The sequence below is a fragment of the Lampetra fluviatilis genome, chromosome 79, assembly GCF_964198595.1.
Source record: "Lampetra fluviatilis chromosome 79, kcLamFluv1.1, whole genome shotgun sequence".
In the NCBI taxonomy this organism is placed as follows: Eukaryota; Metazoa; Chordata; class Hyperoartia; order Petromyzontiformes; family Petromyzontidae; genus Lampetra; species Lampetra fluviatilis.
In genome coordinates this window covers 1,861,213-1,876,442 of record NC_136353.1, presented here as the reverse complement: position 1 = coordinate 1,876,442, position 15,230 = coordinate 1,861,213, and positions in this window count along the sequence as shown.

The following is a 15,230-nucleotide window of genomic DNA, read 5'->3' as shown; positions in this document are numbered from 1 at the left end:
CTACAGCCCTGCTAGAGGCTACCTGGGGGACATTTGTCTGTGTGTGACAGCCACTTGCCCCTACAGCCCTGCTAGAGGCTACCTGGGGGAGCTTTGTCTGTGTGACAGCCACTTGCCCCTACAGCCCTGCTAGAGGCTACCTAGGGGAGCTTTGTCTGTGTGACAGCCACTTGCCCCTACAGCCCTGCTAGAGGCTACCTGGGGGAGCTTTGTCTGTGTGTGACGGCCACTTGCCCCTACAGCCCTGCTAGAGGGCTACCTGGGGGAGCTTTGTGTGTGACAGCCACTTGCCCCTACAGCCCTGCTAGAGGCTGCCTGGGGGACATTTGTCTGTGTGTGACAGCCACTTGCCCCTACAGCCCTGCTAGAGGCTACCTGGGGGAGCTTTGTCTGTGTGACAGCCACTTGCCCCTACAGCCCTGCTAGAGGCTACCTGGGGGAGCTTTGTCTGTGTGACAGCCACTTGCCCCTACAGCCCTGCTAGAGGCTACCTAGGGGAGCTTTGTCTGTGTGACAGCCACTTGCCCTTTACAGCCCTGCTAGAGGCTACCTAGGGGTGCTTTGTCTGTGTGTGACAGCCACTTGCCCCTACAGCCCTGCTAGAGGCTACCTGGGGGAGCTTTGTCTGTGTGTGACAGCCACTTGCCCCTACAGCCCTGCTAGAGGCTACCTGAGGGAGCTTTGTCTGTGTGACAGCCACTTGCCCCTACAGCACTACTAGAGGCTACCTGGGGGAGCTTTGTCTGTGTGACAGCCACTTGCCCCTACAGCCCTGCTAGAGGCTACCTGGGGGTTCTTTGTCTGTGTGTGACAGCCACTTGCCCCTACAGCACTGCTAGAGGCTACCTGGGGGTTCTTTGTCTGTGTGTGACAGCCACTTGCCCCTACAGCACTGCTAGAGGCTACCTGGGGGAGCTTTGTGTGTGACAGCCACTTGCCCCCAGAGCTCTGCTAGAGGGCTACCTGGGGGAGCTTTGTCTGTGTGTGACGGCCACTTGCCCCTACAGCCCTGCTAGAGGGCTACCTGGGGGAGCTTTGTGTGTGACAGCCACTTGCCCCTACAGCCCTGCTAGAGGCTACCTGGGGGACATTTGTCTGTGTGTGACAGCCACTTGCCCCTACAGCCCTGCTAGAGGCTACCTGGGGGAGCTTTGTCTGTGTGACAGCCACTTGCCCCTACAGCCCTGCTAGAGGCTACCTGGGGGAGCTTTGTCTGTGTGACAGCCACTTGCCCCTACAGCCCTGCTAGAGGCTACCTAGGGGAGCTTTGTCTGTGTGACAGCCACTTGCCCTTTACAGCCCTGCTAGAGGCTACCTAGGGGTGCTTTGTCTGTGTGTGACAGCCACTTGCCCCTACAGCCCTGCTAGAGGCTACCTGGGGGAGCTTTGTCTGTGTGTGACAGCCACTTGCCCCTACAGCCCTGCTAGAGGCTACCTGGGGGAGCTTTGTCTGTGTGTGACAGCCACTTGCCCCTACAGCCCTGCTAGAGGCTACCTGAGGGAGCTTTGTCTGTGTGACAGCCACTTGCCCCTACAGCCCTGCTAGAGGCTACCTAGGGGAGCTTTGTCTGTGTGACAGCCACTTGCCCTTTACAGCCCTGCTAGAGGCTACCTAGGGGTGCTTTGTCTGTGTGTGACAGCCACTTGCCCCTACAGCCCTGCTAGAGGCTACCTGGGGGAGCTTTGTCTGTGTGTGACAGCCACTTGCCCCTACAGCCCTGCTAGAGGCTACCTGGGGGAGCTTTGTCTGTGTGTGACAGCCACTTGCCCCTACAGCCCTGCTAGAGGCTACCTGAGGGAGCTTTGTCTGTGTGACAGCCACTTGCCCCTACAGCACTACTAGAGGCTACCTGGGGGAGCTTTGTCTGTGTGACAGCCACTTGCCCCTACAGCCCTGCTAGAGGCTACCTGGGGGTTCTTTGTCTGTGTGTGACAGCCACTTGCCCCTACAGCACTGCTAGAGGCTACCTGGGGGTTCTTTGTCTGTGTGTGACAGCCACTTGCCCCTACAGCACTGCTAGAGGCTACCTGGGGGAGCTTTGTGTGTGACAGCCACTTGCCCCCAGAGCTCTGCTAGAGGGCTACCTGGGGGAGCTTTGTCTGTGTGTGACAGCCACTTGCCCCTCCAGCCCTGCTAGAGGGCTACCTGGGGGAGCTTTGTCTGTGTGTGACAGCAACTTGCCCCTACAGCCCTGCTAGAGGCTATCTGGGGCAGCTTTGTCTGTGTGTGACAGCCACTTGCCCCTACAGCCCTGCTAGAGGCTACCTGGGGGAGCTTTGTCTGTGACTGTGTGTGACAGCCACTTGCCCCTACAGCACTGCTAGAGGGCTACCTGGGAGAGCTTTGTCTGTGTGTGACAGCTACTTGCCCCTACAGCCTTTCTAGAGGCTACCCGGGGGAGCTTTGTCTCTAGCTTTGCCTGAGCCAACCCCCCTCACGTGCCAACTTGAAATCGTGACGTCACTAAAGGGGTTCCGGAAGTTGTGGTGGACAAGGGAGGATGGGGGGGGGGCACTTCGGAAGTGACGTCGGTTCGGAGGGGGGGGGGCGTGGGGGATGCACGCGCCAGACCCCCCCCTCCCCTGGGGAGTGAGGGGGGGGGAGTTCTGGGGGGAGGGGCAGATGACGCTGGGGGGGGGGGTTTGGGGGGAGGGGCTAGGGGGGAGGAGGGACCAATTGGGAGAACGAGGGGGGGGGGCTTGGGGGGGGCTACTAATGATGACGTCATGAAAATGCAATTTGGTGGTGATGATGGTGGTGATGATGGTGATGATGGTGGTGATGATGGTGGTGGTGGTGGTGATGATGGTGGTGATGGTGGTGGTGGTGGTGATGATGGTGGTGATGGTGGTGGTGATGATGGTGATGATGGTGGTGATGATGGTGGTGGTGGTGGTGATGATGGTGGTGATGATGGTGATGATGGTGGTGATGATGGTGGTGATGATGGTGATGATGGTGGTGATGATGGTGGTGGTGGTGGTGATGATGGTGGTGATGGTGGTGGTGATGATGGTGATGATGGTGGTGATGATGGTGGTGGTGGTGGTGATGATGGTGGTGATGGTGGTGGTGGTGATGATGGTGATGATGGTGGTGATGATGGTGGTGGTGGTGATGATGGTGGTGATGATGGTGATGATGGTGATGATGATGATGGTGGTGGTGGTGATGATGGTGGTGATTGAGGATGATGGTGGTGATGATGGTGGTGGTGATGGTGATGATGGTGGTGATGGTGATGATGATGGTGGTGATGATGGTGATGATGGTGGTGATGATGGTGGTGATGATGGTGGTGATTGAGGATGATGGTGGTGATGATGGTGGTAGTGATGGTGGTGATGATGGTGGCGGTGGTGGTGATGGTGGTGGTGATGGTGGTGGTGGTGATGGTGATGATGGTGGTAGTGATGGTGGTGATGGTGGTGGTAGTGGTGGTGGTGATGATGGTGGTGGTGGCGGTGGTGGTGGTGGTGATGGTGATTGAGGATGATGGTGGTGATGATGGTGGTAGTGATGGTGGTGATGATGGTGGCGGTGGTGGTGATGGTGGTGGTGATGGTGGTGGTGATGGTGGTGATGGTGATGATGGTGGTAGTGATGGTGGTGATGGTGGTGGTAGTGGTGGTGGTGATGATGGTGGTGGTGGTGGTGATGGTGGTGGTGATGGTGGTGATGATGGTGGTAGTGATGGTGGTGATGGTGGTGGTAGTGGTGGTGGTGGTGATGGTGGTGGTGATGATGGTGGTAGTGATGGTGGTGATGGTGGTGGTAGTGGTGGTGATGAAGATGGTGGTGGTTATGGTAATGATGGTGGTAATCATGGAGGTGATGATGGTGGTGATGAAGATGGTGGTGGTGATGATGATGGTGATGATGGTGGTGATGATGGTGGTGATGAAGATGGTGGTGGTGATGATGATTGTGGTGATGATGATGATGATGAACATAACATTGACAATGCGAGTGATTATTCATTATGGAACATTCTAAAGACTGTGAGGGTAATTACTGCACCATCATCGCGTGACATTTTTTAAAGTTATAAAACACTCAAATTATTAGTTACACAATTTAAAACGTTAACACAAATATCTTATTAACCGAGGTAAGAACAAAAAAACCTAGTCTGCTAAATAATTTTAGCTTTACGCATTATCGCTAGAGGTATAATAATACGCAGTATAAATAATGCATTAAAATTTTAATGTAAACACATTTTTTTTAAATCACTTTGTGAGGGGTGGGGGGGGGGAGGATTATAACAATTCTGACGGAAAACAAGAACAAATGTTCTTTAAAAATACATTTAAAACAAACAAAAAATACTTGAATTGATTTAAAATTCCTATCTCTGGATGAACGGATGAGATTAATTTATTTATTTAAGCCGACCGCGCGCGCGCGCGGGGCAAGAGAATTGGCGGGAAGGGCGCGCGTGACGTCACGCGCGAGGCTATTTTTAGCTCTCGCGCGCACGAGGCGCCGTGACGTCACACCCCCCCTCCTCCTCCCCCTGGTGACGTCACGCGGGATCGAATCTTCGCCCCCCCCACCACACACCCCCCCCCGCGAGCCCCCACCGAGTGCGGGTGACGTCACCACGGCGGCCGGTGCCAGGCTAGGTGCAGGAGGAGGTCACGGGACAGACCCAGCAGGTGCCATGGGTTGACTGCTGTGCCAGGCTAGGTGCAGGAGGAGGAGGTCACGGGACAGACCCAGCAGGTGCCATGGGTTGACTGCTGTGCCAGGCTAGGTGCATGAGGAGGAGGTCACGTGACAGACCCAGCAGGTGCCATGGGTTGACTGCTGTGCCAGGCTAGGTGCAGGAGGAGGAGGTCACGTGACAGACCCTGCAGGTGCCATGGGTTGACTGCTGTGCCAGGCTAGGTGCAGGAGGAGGAGGTCACGTGACAGACCCTGCAGGTGCCATGGGTTGACTGCTGTGCCAGGCTAGGTGCAGGAGGAGGAGGTCACGGGACAGACCCTGCAGGTGCCATGGGTTGACTGCTGTGCCAGGCTAGGTGCACGAGGAGGAGGAGGTCACGGGACAGACCCAGCAGGTGCCATGGGTTGACTGCTGTGCCAGGCTAGGTGCAGGAGGAGGAGGTCACGGGACAGACCCTGGTAGGTGCCATGGGTTGACTGCTGTGCCAGGCTAGGTGCAGGAGGAGGTGTGTGTTGTGTGTGTTGTGTGTGGCGGCAGAGCGGGAGAAGTGGGGCAAGGAGAGAGACACGAGGAGAGAGACACGTGGGGAGAGAGACACAGGGGGAGAGAGACACAGGGGGAGAGAGACACGTGGAGAGAGACACGGGGAGACACGGGAGGAGAGACACGAGGAGAGAGACACGGGGAGAGGGAGAGAGACACGAGGAGAGAGAGACACGTGGAGAGAGACACGTGGGTAGAGAGACATGTGGGGAGAGAGACACGTGGGGAGAGACACGGGGAGAGAGACACGAGGAGAGAGACACGGGGAGACACGGGGGGAGAGACACGTGGAGAGAGACACGGGGAGACACGGGGAGAGAGAGGGAGAGAGACACGGGGAGAGAGACACGGGGAGAGAGACACGAGGAGAGAGAGAGACACGAGGAGACACGGGGGGAGAGACACGTGGAGAGAGAGGGAGAGAGACACGGGGAGAGAGACACAGGGGGAGAGAGACACGTGGAGAGAGAGACACAGGGGGAGAGACACGGGGAGAGAGACACGGGAAGACACGAGGAGAGAGAGACACGAGGAGACACGGGGGGAGAGACACGTGGAGAGAGAGGGAGAGAGACACGGGGAGAGAGAGAGAGCGGAGGGAGAGGGGATGAATGGGGAGCGAGGGGGAGGGAGACACGGGGGGAGGGGAGGGGGCAGTGAACGTCTCTATAAAGGAGACTCGGGGCGTGAGAATCCAGACTGCGGAGACACGGAGAGACAGAGACACAGAGAGACGCAGAGAGACACACACAGAGACGCAGAGAGACACACAGAGACACAGAGAGACACACACAGAGACGCAGAGAGATACACAGAGACACTGAGAGACACACACAGAGACGCAGAGAGACACACAGAGACACAGAGAGACACACACAGAGACGCAGAGAGACACACAGAGACACTGAGAGACACACACACAGACACAGAGACACGCACACAGAGACGCACAGAGACACACAGGGAGATACACACAGAGACACTGAGAGACACACACAGAGACACACACACACAGACACAGAGACACACACATAGAGACATACACACACACAGAGACACACACACAGATACACAGAGAGACACACACAGAGACACACACACAGAGACACTGAGAGACACACACAGAGACACACGGGGAGACACGGGGAGACAGAGACACAGAGACACAGGGGGAGATGGAGACAGAATGGTAAGCTTAACATCACCATCATCACCATCACCACCACCATCACCACCACTATCACCACCACCATCACCACCACCACCATCATCATCACCACCATCATCACCACCACCATCATCATCATCACCACCATCATCATCATCACCACCACCATTATCACCACCATCACCACCACCATTATCACCACCATCACCACCACCACCATCATCATCACCACCATCATCACCACCACCACCACCACCACCATTATCACCACCATCATCACCACCACCATCATCACCACCACCATCATCACCACCACCACCACCATCATCACCACCATCATCATCACCACCATCATCATCATCACCACCACCATTATCACCACCATCATCACCACCACCATCATCACCACCACCACCACCATCATCACCACCATCATCATCATCACCACCACCATCATCACCATCACCACCATCACCACCACCACCATCATCACCACCACCATCATCATCATCACCACCACCATTATCACCACCATCATCACCACCACCACCATCATCATCATCATCACCATCATCACCACCATCATCAATACCATCATCACCATCATCATGATCCTCATCACTACCATCCTCATCACCACCACCATCATCACCACAACCACCATCATCACCTCCATGATTACCACCATCATCACCACCACCACCATCATCATCATCACCACCACCATCATCATCACCACGATGATCACCACCATAATCATCACCATCATCACCACCACGACCACCATCATTACCACCATCATCACCATCACCACCATCACAACCACCATCATCATCATCACCACCATCATCATCACCTCCATGATTACCATCATCATCATCACCACCACCATCATCACCACCATCATCATCACCACCACCACCACCATCATCACGTCCATAATCACCACCATCATCAGCAAGACCACCCCCATCATTGTCAGCATGATGATTGCAAATGTGTTGATTGTTATTCACTATAGACAAAGATCCCCCGTGTAGCCTCAACAGCCTGTTCGGGCAAGTGCTGTTAGTCGCGAGTAGCAGCACCTATGAAGGCCGGCACGGCACACGAGGGGGTGGGTGGCCAGCACCACGCCCGGCCGCCTTTGTCTCCCCCAGTGGTGATGTTTACTGCACACCGCACCGGGAACTCATTTTAGGCCGAGTAGACCTAGGGGAGGTCCAGGACCGGTTCAGATTTATGGCTATCACTACTGAGTTGGTGTTAGCGGAGCGCTAACCGCTGTCCCACCGCTCCCCACATCACTCAGCTCTCTATCCGTTCCAGAACATCACTAGAATTCACATCACTCAGCTCTCTGTCCCTTCTAGAACATCACTAGAATTCACATCACTCAGCTCTCTGTCCCTTCTAGAACATCGCTAGAATTCACATCACTCAGCTCTCTATCCCTTCTAGAACATCACGATAATTCACATCACTCAGCTCTCTATCCGTTCCAGAACATCACTAGAATTCACATCACTCAGCTCTCTGTCCCTTCTAGAACATCACTAGAATTCACATCACTCAGCTCTCTATCCCTTCTAGAACATCTCCAGAATTCACATCACTCAGCTCTCTATCCCTTCTAGAACATCACTAGAATTCACATCACTCAGCTCTCTGTCCTTTCTAGAACATCGCTAGAATTCACATCACTCAGCTCTCTATCCCTTCTAGAACATCACTAGAATTCACATCACTCAGCTCCCTATCCCTTCTAGAACATCACTAGAATTCACATCACTCAGCTCTCTATCCCTTCTAGAACATCACTAGAATTCACATCACTCAGCTCTCTATCCCTTCCAGAACATCACTAGAATTCACATCACTCAGCTCTCTATCCCTTCCAGAACATCACTAGAATTCACATCACTCAGCTCCCTATCCCTTCTAGAACATCACTAGAATTCACATCACTCAGCCCTCTATCCCTTCCAGAACATCACTAGAATTCACATCACTCAGCTCTCTATCCCTTCTAGAACATCACTAGAATTCACATCACTCAGCTCTCTGTCCCTTCTAGAACATCACTAGAATTCACATCACTCAGCTCTCTATCCCTTCCAGAACATCACGATAATTCACATCACTCAGCTCTCTCTCCCTTCTAGAACATCACTAGAATTCACATCACTCAGCTCTCTATCCCTTCTAGAACATCACTAGAATTCACATCACTCAGCTCTCTGTCCCTTCTAGAACATCACGATAATTCACATCACTCAGCTCCCTATCCCTTCTAGAACATCACTAGAATTCACATCACTCAGCTCTCTATCCCTTCTAGAACATCACTAGAATTCACATCACTCAGCTCCCTATCCCTTCTAGAACATCACGATAATTCACATCACTCATCTCTCTATCCCTTCTAGAACATCACTAGAATTCACATCACTCAGCTCTCTGTCCCTTCTAGAACATCACTAGAATTCACATCACTCAGCTCTCTATCCCTTCTAGAACATCACTAGAATTCACATCACTCAGCTCTCTATCCCTTCTAGAACATCGCGATAATTCACATCACTCAGCTCTCTATCCCTTCTAGAACATCACGATAATTCACATCACTCAGCTCTCTATCCCTTCTAGAACATCGCGATAATTCACATCACTCAGCTCTGTCCCTTCTAGAACATCACTAGAATTCACATCACTCAGCTCTCTATCCCTTCTAGAACATCACTAGAATTCACATCACTCAGCTCTCTATCCCTTCTAGAACATCACTAGAATTCACATCACTCAGCTCTCTATCCCTTCTAGAACATCACTAGAATTCACATCACTCAGCTCTCTGTCCCTTCTAGAACATCACTAGAATTCACATCACTCAGCTCTCTATCCCTTCCAGAACATCACTAGAATTCACATCACTCAGCTCTCTATCCCTTCTAGAACATCACGATAATTCACATCACTCAGCTCTCTGTCCCTTCTAGAACATCACTAGAATTCACATCGACCTCGCCGCAAATTAACACCCACTCTACGACTCACAGCCACTTGCCCCTGACAGCCTGCTGGAGGCTACACGGGGGAGCTTTGGCTGTACCTTTATCTCTCTCTCTCTGTGTTGTGAGTGTCACGCGCTCCAGAATTCCATGACGTAGCCACGTGACCTCCCATTACTCGTGCCTTAGTCTGGCTCTGTGAGCCTCAGTGATTAACACTGAACCCTATGGGAGCCTTAGTCTGGCTCTGTGAGCCTCAGTGATTAACACTGAACCCTATGGGAGCCTTAGTCTGGCTCTGTGAGCCTCAGTGATTGACACCGAACCCTATGGGGGAGGGAGCCTTAGTCTGGCTCTGTGAGCCTCAGTGCTTAACACTGAACCCTATGGGGGAGGGAGCCTCAGTCTGGCTCTGTGAGCCTCAGTGATTGACACTGAACCCTATGGGAGGGAGCCTTAGTCTGGCTCTGTGAGCCTCAGTGATTAACACTGAACCCTATGGGGGAGGGAGCCTCAGTCTGGCTCTGTGAGCCTCAGTGATTAACACTGAACCCTATGGGAGAGGGAGCCTCAGTCTGGCTCTGTGAGCCTCAGCGATTAACACTGAACCCTATGGGAGCCTTAGTCTGGCTCTGTGAGCCTCAGTGATTAACACTGAACCCTATGGGGGAGGGAGCCTCAGTCTGGCTCTGTGAGCCTCAGTGATTAACACTGAACCCTATGGGGGAGGGAGCCTTAGTCTGGCTCTGTGAGCCTCAGTGATTAACACTGAACCCTATGGGAGCCTTAGTCTGGCTCTGTGAGCCTCAGTGATTAACACTGAACCCTATGGGATAGGGAGCCTTAGTCTGGCTCTGTCAGCCTCAGTGATTAACACTGAACCATATGGGAGCCTTAGTCTGGCTCTGTGAGCCTCAGTGATTAACACTGAACCCTATGGGAGCCTTAGTCTGGCTCTGTGAGCCTCAGTGATTAACACTGAACCCTATGGGATAGGGAGCCTTAGTCTGGCACTGTGAGCCTCAGTGATTAACACTGAACCATATGGGAGCCTTAGTCTGGCTCTGTGAGCCTCAGTGATTAACACTGAACCATATGGGAGCCTTAGTCTGGCTCTGTGAGCCTCAGTGATTAACACTGAACCCTATGGGATAGGGAGCCTTAGTCTGGCTCTGTGAGCCTCAGTGATTAACACTGAACCCTATGGGAGGGAGCCTTAGTCTGGCTCTGTGAGCCTCAGTGATTAACACTGAACCCTATGGGAGCCTTAGTCTGGCTCTGTGAGCCTTAGTGATTAACACTAAACCCTATGGGGGAGGGAGCCTCAGTCTGGCTCTGTGAGCCTCAGTGATTAACACTGAACCCTATGGGAGGGAGCCTTAGTCTGGCTCTGTGAGCCTCAGTGATTAACACTGAACCCTATGGGAGGGAGCCTTAGTCTGGCTCTGTGAGCCTCAGTGATTAACACTGAACCCTGTGGGAGGGAGCCTTAGTCTGGCTCTGTGAGCCTCAGTGATTAACACTGAACCCTGTGGGAGGGAGCCTTAGTCTGGCTCTATGAGCCTCAGTGATTAACACTGAACCCTGTGGGAGCCTTAGTCTGGCTCTGTGAGCCTCAGTGATTAACACTGAACCCTATGGGAGGGAGCCTTAGTCTGGCTCTATGAGCCTCAGTGATTAACACTGAACCCTGTGGGAGGGAGCCTTAGTCTGGCTCTGTGAGCCTCAGTGATTAACACTGAACCCTATGGGAGGGAGCCTTAGTCTGGCTCTGTGAGCCTCAGTGATTAACACTGAACCCTGTGGGAGGGAGCCTTAGTCTGGCTCTATGAGCCTCAGTGATTAACACTGAACCCTGTGGGAGCCTTAGTCTGGCTCTGTGAGCCTCAGTGATTAACACTGAACCCTATGGGAGGGAGCCTTAGTCTGGCTCTGTGAGCCTCAGTGATTAACACTGAACCCTATGGGAGCCTTAGTCTGACTCTGTGAGCCTCAGCGATTAACACTGAACCCATCACTAGAGGCCGCTATAGCAGAGGGGGTTGAGGGGTTACTTGGTCTACTCTTCTAAAAGAAGATCTGTATAGTTACCCACGTTTTACCCCACCATAACATTGCTCATGAACCCTTACGAATATAACGTTTACCTTAAATGTCGTTGGCAGGTGGGCGGCGCAACACAATTCTGAGGAGAAACCTGGTGGAACAGGCGACCACATTTGGCAAGAAACGAAGAAATTAATTAATTTTTAATTTTAAAATAAAGAAATTAAAAAAGAAAAATAATAAAACTATAAGCGGCCATTTTTTTTGTACTTCTAATTTTCGCGCCAATTTCAGCCGCGCCGCCTCGCCCCCCTACGTCACCGCGTCGGCAAGTGACGTCACCACGCACGGGAGAAACCGGGCAGTTGAAGAAGTACGTCACCAACGCCGACCGGCTGACGTCAACGCGCAGTCAGCGGGGGGGGGGCGGGGCCTACCCAAATAAGGCTCGTGACGTAATCACGCTCAGCCACTCTCCGACGAGTCGCAAGGGGAGGTGGGGGCCAGAGGTGGCCCCCCCTCCGCAGTGTGGATTGTGTGACGTCACCGCTGGAGGCGAACCTTATATGGGCATGTTGCGTCATCGCCCCCAGCAACGCCCCCCTCCCACCGCAACCACGTGCAAGCGTGGGGGCGGGAGGGGGCCACCGGAAATGCGACGTCACCAGGAGCGCTCCTTATTTGGGTGGATTACGTCGCGCGGGCGACCGGAAACCGTGACGTCATTCTACGTCAATCCCGCGTGCGTCATCGGGTGGTGGGAGCCCCGCCCCCCGCGGGGCTGATGACGTCAGTGGAAGGTGCCCCGCCCCCTCCTTCAGCTGTTCGTGAATGGGGGTAAATTACCGCACTGCACTTGAATGGATGAATGACTGAGTGAATGAATAGATGAATGAATGGATGGGTGAATGAATGATTGAGTGAATCAGTGAGTGAATGACTCGGCGAATGAGTAGATCAATGGGTGAATGAATCGATGAATGAATAGATGAATGGATGGATGGGTGAATGATTGAGTGAGTCCGTGGGTGAATGACTTGAGTGAATGAATAGATGAATGGGTGAATGAATCGATGAATGAATAGATGAATGAATGGATGGGTGAATGAATGATTGAGTGAGTCCGTGGGTGAATGACTGAGTGAATGAATAGATGAATGGGTGAATGAATCGATGAATGGATGGATGGGTGAATGATTGAGTGAGTCCGTGGGTGAATGACTTGGCGAATGAGTAGATGAATGGGTGAATGAATCGATGAATGAATAGATGAATGGATGGATGGGTGAATGAATGATTGAGTGAATCAGTGAGTGAATGACTCGGCGAATGAGTAGATCAATGGGTGAATGAATCGATGAATGAATAGATGAATGGATGGATGGGTGAATGATTGAGTGAGTCCGTGGGTGAATGACTTGAGTGAATGAATAGATGAATGGGTGAATGAATCGATGAATGAATAGATGAATGAATGGATGGGTGAATGAATGATTGAGTGAGTCCGTGGGTGAATGACTGAGTGAATGAATAGATGAATGGGTGAATGAATCGATGAATGGATGGGTGAATGAATGATTGAGTGAGTCCGTGGGTGAATGAGTCGGCGAATGAGTAGATGAATGGGTGAATGAATCTATGAATGAATAGATGAATGGATGGGTGAATGAATGATTGAGTGAGTCAGTGGGTGAATGACTCGGCGAATGAGTAGATGAATGGGTGAATGATTCGATGAATGAATAGATGAATGGATGGATGGGTGAATGATTGAGTGAGTCCGTGGGTGAATGACTAGGCGAATGAGTAGATGAATGGGTGAATGAATCGATGAATGGATGGGTGAATGGATGGGTGAATGAATGATTGAGTGAGTCCGTGGGTGAATGAGTCGGCGAATGAGTAGATGAATGGGTGAATGAATAGATGAATGGATGAGTGAATGAATGATTGAGTGAGTCAGTGGGTGAATGAGTCGCCGAATGAGTAGATGAATGAGTGAATGAATCGATGAATGAATAAATAAATGGATGGGTGAATGAATGATTGAGTGAGTCCGTGGATGAATGACTTGAGTGAATGAATAGATGAATGGGTGAATGAATCGATGAATGAATAGATGAATGAATGGATGGGTGAATTAATGATTGAGTGAGTCCGTGGGTGAATGACTGAGTGAATGAATAGATGAATGGGTGAATGAGTCGATGAATGGATGGGAGAATGAATGATTGAGTGAGTCCGTGGGTGAATGACTCGACGAATGAGTAGATGAATGGGTGAATGAATAGATGAATGAATAGATTAATGGATGGATGGGTGAATGAATGATTGAGTGAGTCCGTGGGTGAATGACTGAGTGAATGAATAGATGAATGGGTGAATGAGTCGATGAATGGATGGGTGAATGAATGATTGAGTGAGTCCGTGGGTGAATGAATCGGCGATTGAATAGATGAATGGGTGAATGAGTGCGTGGGTGAATTAAAATATTAATGGGTGTATGATTGAGTGCGTGGATGAATGAACCGGTGAAGGAATCGATGAGCGAGCGTGTGAATGAATGGGTGAATGTGTGAATGAATGGGTGAATGTGTGAATGAATGGGTGAACGAATGAGTGAGTGAGTACATGGGTGAATTAATGGATGAGTGAGTCTGTGAATGAATCAGTGAACGAGTGAATTAATATATTAATGGGTGAACCAATGATTGAATGAGTACATGGGTGAATTAATCTGTGAATGGGTGAAAGAATAATTGAATGAGTCAGTGAATACATCGAAGAATGAATAGATTGAGTTATGGAGTGAGTGAATGTGTAAATTAATCGGTAAATGGGTGATTGAATCCGTGATTGGGTGAATGAGTGAGTGAACCAATATATGAATGAGTGAGCCAATTGATGAATGAGTGAGTGAACGAATGGGCGAATGAGTGAGCCGATTGGTGAATGAGTGAGTGAACGAATGATTGAATGAGTCAGCCAATGATTGAATGAGTGAGCCATTTGGTGAATGAGTGAGCCATTTGGTGAACGAGTGAGTGAACGAATGATTGAATGAGTGAGCCAATGATTGAATGAGTGAGCCATTCGGTGAATGAGTGAGCCATTTGGTGAATGAGTGAGTGAACGAATGATTGAATGAGTGAGCCAATGATTGAATGAGTGAGCCATTCGGTGAATGAGTGAGCCATTTGGTGAATGAGTGAATGACTCAAAGGTGGAGTGATTGAATGAGTGGACGGGGAATGATTTAGCCCCGTGGGTGAATGTTTGAGTGAATGACTCAAAGGGTGAGTGATTGAATGAGTGAGCGGGAAATTATTTAACCCCGTGGGTGAATGATTGAGTGAATGACTCAAAGGGTGAGTGATTGAATGAGTGAGCGGGGAATGAGTGAGCCATTTGGTGAATGAGTGAGTGAATGACTCAAAGGTGGGGTGATTGAATGAGTGAGCGGGGAATGATTTAACCCCGTGGGTGAATGTTTGAGTGAATGACTCAAAGGGTGAGTGATTGAATGAGTGAGCGGGAAATTATTTAACCCCGTGGGTGAATGATTGAGTGAATGACTCAAAGGGGGGGTGATTGAATGAGTGAGCGGGGGGGGGGCAGAAGCGAGGAATGATTTAGCCCCGCCCCGCGCGTCGTGACGTAGGGTTGATTACGTCATCGCGCAGTAACAGTCTTACGTCATGGCTGCGCGGGGCGGAGCACCAACTGCCACCGCGCGTGGATCCCTCCGCCACCCGGCGCACTACTTTACAGCACGAGTGGTGGTGATGG